This window comes from Bos taurus, chromosome 4 (assembly GCF_002263795.3).
Source record: "Bos taurus isolate L1 Dominette 01449 registration number 42190680 breed Hereford chromosome 4, ARS-UCD2.0, whole genome shotgun sequence".
Lineage (NCBI taxonomy): Eukaryota > Metazoa > Chordata > Mammalia > Artiodactyla > Bovidae > Bos > Bos taurus.
Genome location: NC_037331.1, coordinates 70,113,862 through 70,119,708, shown reverse-complemented (window position 1 = coordinate 70,119,708; position 5,847 = coordinate 70,113,862). Strand labels below are relative to the sequence as shown.

Here is a 5,847-nt window from a genome sequence, read left to right as displayed (position 1 = left end):
CAACACAGAAAACAGTGAATATAAAATAGATATACAATGGAGAAAAATCAACAAACACAAAAGTTGGCAGTTTGAAAGGATTAATAAAATTCATAAGCACTTAACAAAACTGATTTATAAAAAAAGAGATGAAACACAAGTAACGCATTCCAAGCATTAAAAAGGGAACATCACTACAAATTCTACAGATATTAACAAAATAATGACTGTATTTATTGCGTGACAATAAATTTGAAAATTTAGTGGAATAAACTCCAGAGGGAAAAAAGACAACAGTTTACCAAAACTGACATAAGAATAGAAAATCTGAGTACTCTTATGTCCATTCAATCTAAAATTTAAAAACTTCCCACAATAAAAATCACATACATGATTTCAATCATGATTTCTTACACAAACATTTTCAGAGAGTAGAAAAAGAAGAAATCCTTTTTTCAACTTTTCTATGAAGACCTTAACTTTGATATCAGAACCTGGTATAAGAATATTACGATGCAAAACTCCTAAGCAAGATATTAATGAATCAAATCTAATAATAGAGCAAAAAGATAATATATCATGACCAAGTGGGATTTTCTTCAGGAATGTAAAATTGGCTTATTCTAAAATCAAGTAATTCATGCTCGCTTCGGCAGCACATATACTAAAATTGGAACAATACAAAGAAGATTAGCGTGGCCCCTGCGCAAGGATAACACGCAAATTCATGAAGCGTTCCATATTTTTTTGGGAACACATGTACACCCGTGGTGGATTCATGTTGATGTATGGCAAAACCAATACAATACTGTAAAGTAATTAGCCTCCAATTAAAATAAATAAATAAAATCAAGTAATTCATCATATTAACAGAATAAAGGAGAAGGAAATATGTGCATCTCAAATACACTCTATATCTCAAGTATGCTCACAAACAAAGCATTTCACACATTAAAAAAAAGGCCCTTGGCAAATTCAATTGTTCATGATCTTAAAAAAAGAAGAAAACTATCAGCAAACAAGGAACAGCAGAGAAAGTCCTTAATCTGATAAAGGATATAAACAAAACTCTACATTTAAAACTAGCCTTTCTATTCATTTTCTATTCATTTTTATACTAGAGCACGTAAAAGTGATAAAGAATCCACCTGCCAATGCAGGAGACATGAGTTCAATCCCTGGATCTGGAAGATCTCCTGAAGGAGGGCATGGCAACCCACTCCAGTATTCTTGCCTGGAGAATTCCATGGAAAGAGGAGCCTGGTGGGCTACAGTCCATGGGGTCACAAAAGAGTCGGACACAACTGAGCTACTAAACAACAGTGTAAAAGTACAATAAGGCGAGAGAAAGAAAAGTAAAGACCAGAAAGAAAAAAGTAAAACATCAGGGTTCATGGAGGACATGATTAAGTATACAAAGAGAATCAAGTGAAGCTTCAGTTTATTAATTTAGCAAGATTGTTGGATATAAAAAATGATTATATAGTTATGTAATATTAAAATTTTTTTAATGTCAACTACAATAGCACCAAAAATCATAAAATACCGAGGAATAAGTATAACAAAAAATTTGCAATATCTATATACCAAAATGACAAAACACTGCAAAGGCAAAATTTTGAAAGACTTAGATTAAGAGATAGACAGTTTTCATGGATTAGAAGGCTCAATTTTGTTAGAATGGTTATTCTCCCTAATTAACTTGTAAAATTGATGCAAACCATATCAAAACCTCAGCAGGCTTTCTGTGGCAACTAAATTTCTGAACTCAAAGTTTAACGAATTACCTGAAACAATGAAAACAATCTTAAAACAATGGCTGGATTTTTCTAGAGTGGCTTAAACCTCTGTGAAATTTTATTGTTTGTTCTTTTTGTGAAAGGTAGCTTTTACACGGAGAAGGCAATGGCACCCCACTCCAGTACTCTTGCCTGGAAAATCCCATGGACGGAGGAGCCTGGTGGGCTGCAGTCCATGGGGTCGCTTAGAGTCGGATACGACTGAGCGACTTCGCTTTCACTTTTCACTTTAATGCATTGGAGAAGGAAATGGCAACCCACTCCAGTGTTCTTGCCTGGAGAATCCCAGGGACAGGGAAGCCTGGTGGGCTGCCGTCTATGGGGTTGCACAGAGTCGGACACGACTGAAGCGACTTAGCACAGCACAGCTTTTACACACACACACACAAAATAGCAACCTTTCCTGCAGAGAAAGAGAGAGGTGTAGGTGTAATTGTGTATGTGTGTCCCATGAGTATGAATATATAAATTCATGAAGTTCTGGATATACGTATACATTTCTTCCTAAAAAGACATTGAAAGGTACCTTTTACTTCTCTTAGGAACATAATGAAGGTAAGAGGACTATAGCAGCATCAGTTTTGTCTAAAAGAAACAGATTTTCTAAGAAAATATAGATTGTATATGCAACTTGACATTTGAAGACAGACACTTTTACCGAAATGCAGAGTACATCATGAGAAACACTGGGCTGGAGAAAGCACAAGCTGGAATCAAGATTGCCGGGAGAAATATCAATAACCTCAGATATTCAGGTGACACCACCCTTATGGCAGACAGTGAAGAAGAACTAAAGAGCCTCTTAGTGAAAATGAAGGAAGAGAGTGAAAAACTTGGCTTAAAGCTCAACATTCAGAAAACTAAGATCACGGCATCTGGTCCCAAGAAGGGGATACAGTGGAAACAGTGGCTGACTATTTTTGGGGGCTCCAAAATCACTGCAGATGGTGATTGCATGAAATTAAAAGACACTTACTCCTTGAAAGGAAAGTTTCGACCAACCTAGATAGCATATTAAAAACCAGAGACATTACTTTGTCAACAAAGGTCAGTCTAGTCAAGGCTATGGTTTTTCTAGTGGTCATGTATGGATGTGAGAGTTGTACTATAAAGCAAGCTGAACATCTAAGAATTGATGCTTTTGAACTGTGGTGTTGGAGAAGACTCTTGAAAGTGCCATGGACTACAAGGAGATCCAACAAGTCCATCCTAAAGGAGATCAGTCCTGGGTGTTCATCGGAAGGACTGATGTTGAAGTTGAAACTCCAATACTTTGGCCACCTGATGCGAAGAGCTGACTCATTTGAATAGACCCTGATGCTGGGAAAGATTGAAGGCGGGAGGAGAAGGGGATGACAGAGGATGAAATGGTTGGATGGCATCACCAACACATTGGACATGGGTTTGGGTGGACTCCGGGAGTTGGTAATGGACAGGGAGGCCTGGTGTGCTGCGATTCATGGGGTTGCAAAGAGTCGGATATGACTGAGCGACTGAACTGACTGACTGAAGTGACTTTTACCAATGAAATGAAAAAAAAAACTGAAATGAGAAGCCTGCGTACCGTAACTTGAGAAAGCCCCCACTCACTGAAACTAGAGAAAAAGCCCGCATAGTAACAAAAACCCAGCACAGCCAAAAATAAATAAATACATAAATAATTTTTAAAACTATAATATAAAATAAAAATTGAATTAAAAATTTTAAAATAGAAAAATAAAGTTTTATTGGCACACAGCAATGCATACCCTTTTAGGTATTTTCTATGTCAGCTTCCATCTTCAAAGCAAAGCTGAGTGGTTGCAAGAGTCTATATGGTCTATAACATCTGAAGTATTTACTGTCTGACCCTTTACAGAAGTTTCAGACCCTGATCCTAAGTCCTCACAAAACCATTTTTCCCTTGAAATACTTCCAAGTAAGTAGTTTTTTTTGCCACAACTCTAGTTTCTTGGCTAGTACTATTGCTGTTTACCCAAGCCACATGGACCTATCTCTACAGAGGCAGAGACTAGCAGGGAATTTATCAATTGCCTTTAGTCAAAATAAGTAGCCTACCACGACTCATATTTTCTCTCCAGCAATTGTAGCTGTAATATGAAATGTTCAAACTCCATCTCGCATCTCTCCACTCATTTATTTCTTGTCAATAGACAAGAAAGTTTTTAAGAAGTTTCCATGTCTATTCAGGTCAAGGTGAAGTGAAACTGTGAACACCACTGAGTTCCTCGTAGATGGTAATATCTGACAAAAAAAAAAAACAAGGAAATCTAGTTGGGGGTTGAATTCCCTATTTTGTTGAATAACCAAATCATTACTGAAATGTCACTTGATTTTTTAATTGGGTAATATAGCAATAAAAAGGAAAATGGCACTAATAAAACACTCTACCCACATTTTTCAGTTTTCTTCTTTGTTAGTGCATCAAAATTTGGAAAACACCATGCATCCTGTGAAGGCTATACCTCTCAAAAATTTTCTGTGTAACATCACACTGACATAGTGGGAAAAACCAGAAGGGAGTGAGCAGGAGACCTCTTACACACACACACACACACACACACACACACCTCTAACCAAAAAAAAAAGGAATCCAAAAGCAGTAACCAATCCCAAAATGCCAGGAAGCGGGGTTATAAATTTAACACAAACAGCTCCCTCTTTAAATTCCCAGTCCATTTATCAAATTTTAAAAACTAAATGACAAGTTAAGATTATTAGTCAAAATATATAAATAAATCACCTTACATATGTTATTTCCAAGGTCTGTGAATGATTTCACAGTGGTTAGTTGCAATAAGTGAATACACAGGCAACCTGGGCTCAGGAGTGAAGCTAGTCCAGGTAAAACTGGAAACCTACCAATTCCCAGACAGCGCAATTAGCTCCTAGAGCAGATGCCAATGCGGGGCTGCACACAGGGGCCTTTAAGAAGTCATTTGGTGAGATTTCTCTCACAAGGCGGCACTGACATCTTACTCGTTGCTTGGTGCATGATGCCCTGCACACAATCCCATTGTTTATAGAAAGAACTTTTTTTTCAACATCTCCAAAAAGCATGGATTAAGTCAACTCATCATAAATTCCTTCTGTGAGAGACCAACTTACGGAAAAACTTTTCTAAAATATGGTTTGTCAAATGTGTTGGGTTTTAACAAAATGCCAAGATCTGGGAGTCATAAATTATCTGGTGGAATGGGAGGCCTCTCAGAGAATGAGGAATGTTGGAGTTCTGTGTTCAAGATGAATTGCTGGAAAATTCTCCATCTTAAAAATCAGTCCTGTTCTTTACCTGCTTAGGTTTACACAACAGCCAATGTTACAGCTCTTATGTGGTTGCTGAATGCCAAATATAAACAGAAAAACAAGAAAAAAAAAATTCTTTGAGATGTTCCTCTCAATTGGTCCAGAGCCAGATCTGCCAGGGAGCCTTGCTGCCCTCCTGGCATCATTCTGTAGCTGCCGTTAATAGCATTATTGGTGTTGGAACAAAGCCAGCTGTCTTCCTTTTCAAACCAATTTGTCTGATAGCATGGATTATTGTGTTAGGTAATCTGTCACTTCTCAAAAACACCCAGCTTTAATGTCCTTTCCACATATACTGCTCTTTGAACATTTGAAGGCATTTTGGTGGCAGCAGCCCAGGTCCGACTTATTCATCTCAAAATAAGCCACCATCATTTGGCACCTTCTCAGCTAAACAACAAAAGCCCTTTTAAATATAGACCTACGGACATCTGACTTTCTTGACATTACTTAACGCAGCACACGTAAACATTCAAGGCAAATCTACACCAGCCCAGGAAAGTGATCCCCTCGTGTACCGAAAAATCATCTGTGACTCAATTACATGAGGAGTTCCTGTGAAGGCTACAGGAAGGCAGGGAATTTCCTTAGTTCTCTGCTCCACTTGGTGAGCATAGACTGGAAATGGGAATCTTTATTTTTTTTTTTCTTTTGGGGGGAATATTTCAACCGTGCCCTCCAAAGGAAATACAGGCTATTTTCAAGAAAGACATTCACTACTTGGAGGTCTGAGTCCTGGTCTCACATTTCTCTGAGGAAGTTT

The 5,847-nt window shown here is 37.7% G+C and overlaps 1 non-coding gene across 1 annotated transcript; it reads left to right on the top strand.

Moving 5' to 3' along the window:
- The first annotated feature begins 619 nt into the window (after positions 1-619).
- Positions 620-726, top strand: LOC112446529 (U6 spliceosomal RNA). Its single transcript, XR_003034533.1, has one exon. It is a non-coding gene; the product is annotated as a U6 spliceosomal RNA (small nuclear RNA).
- The last annotated feature ends 5,121 nt before the right edge of the window (positions 727-5,847 follow it).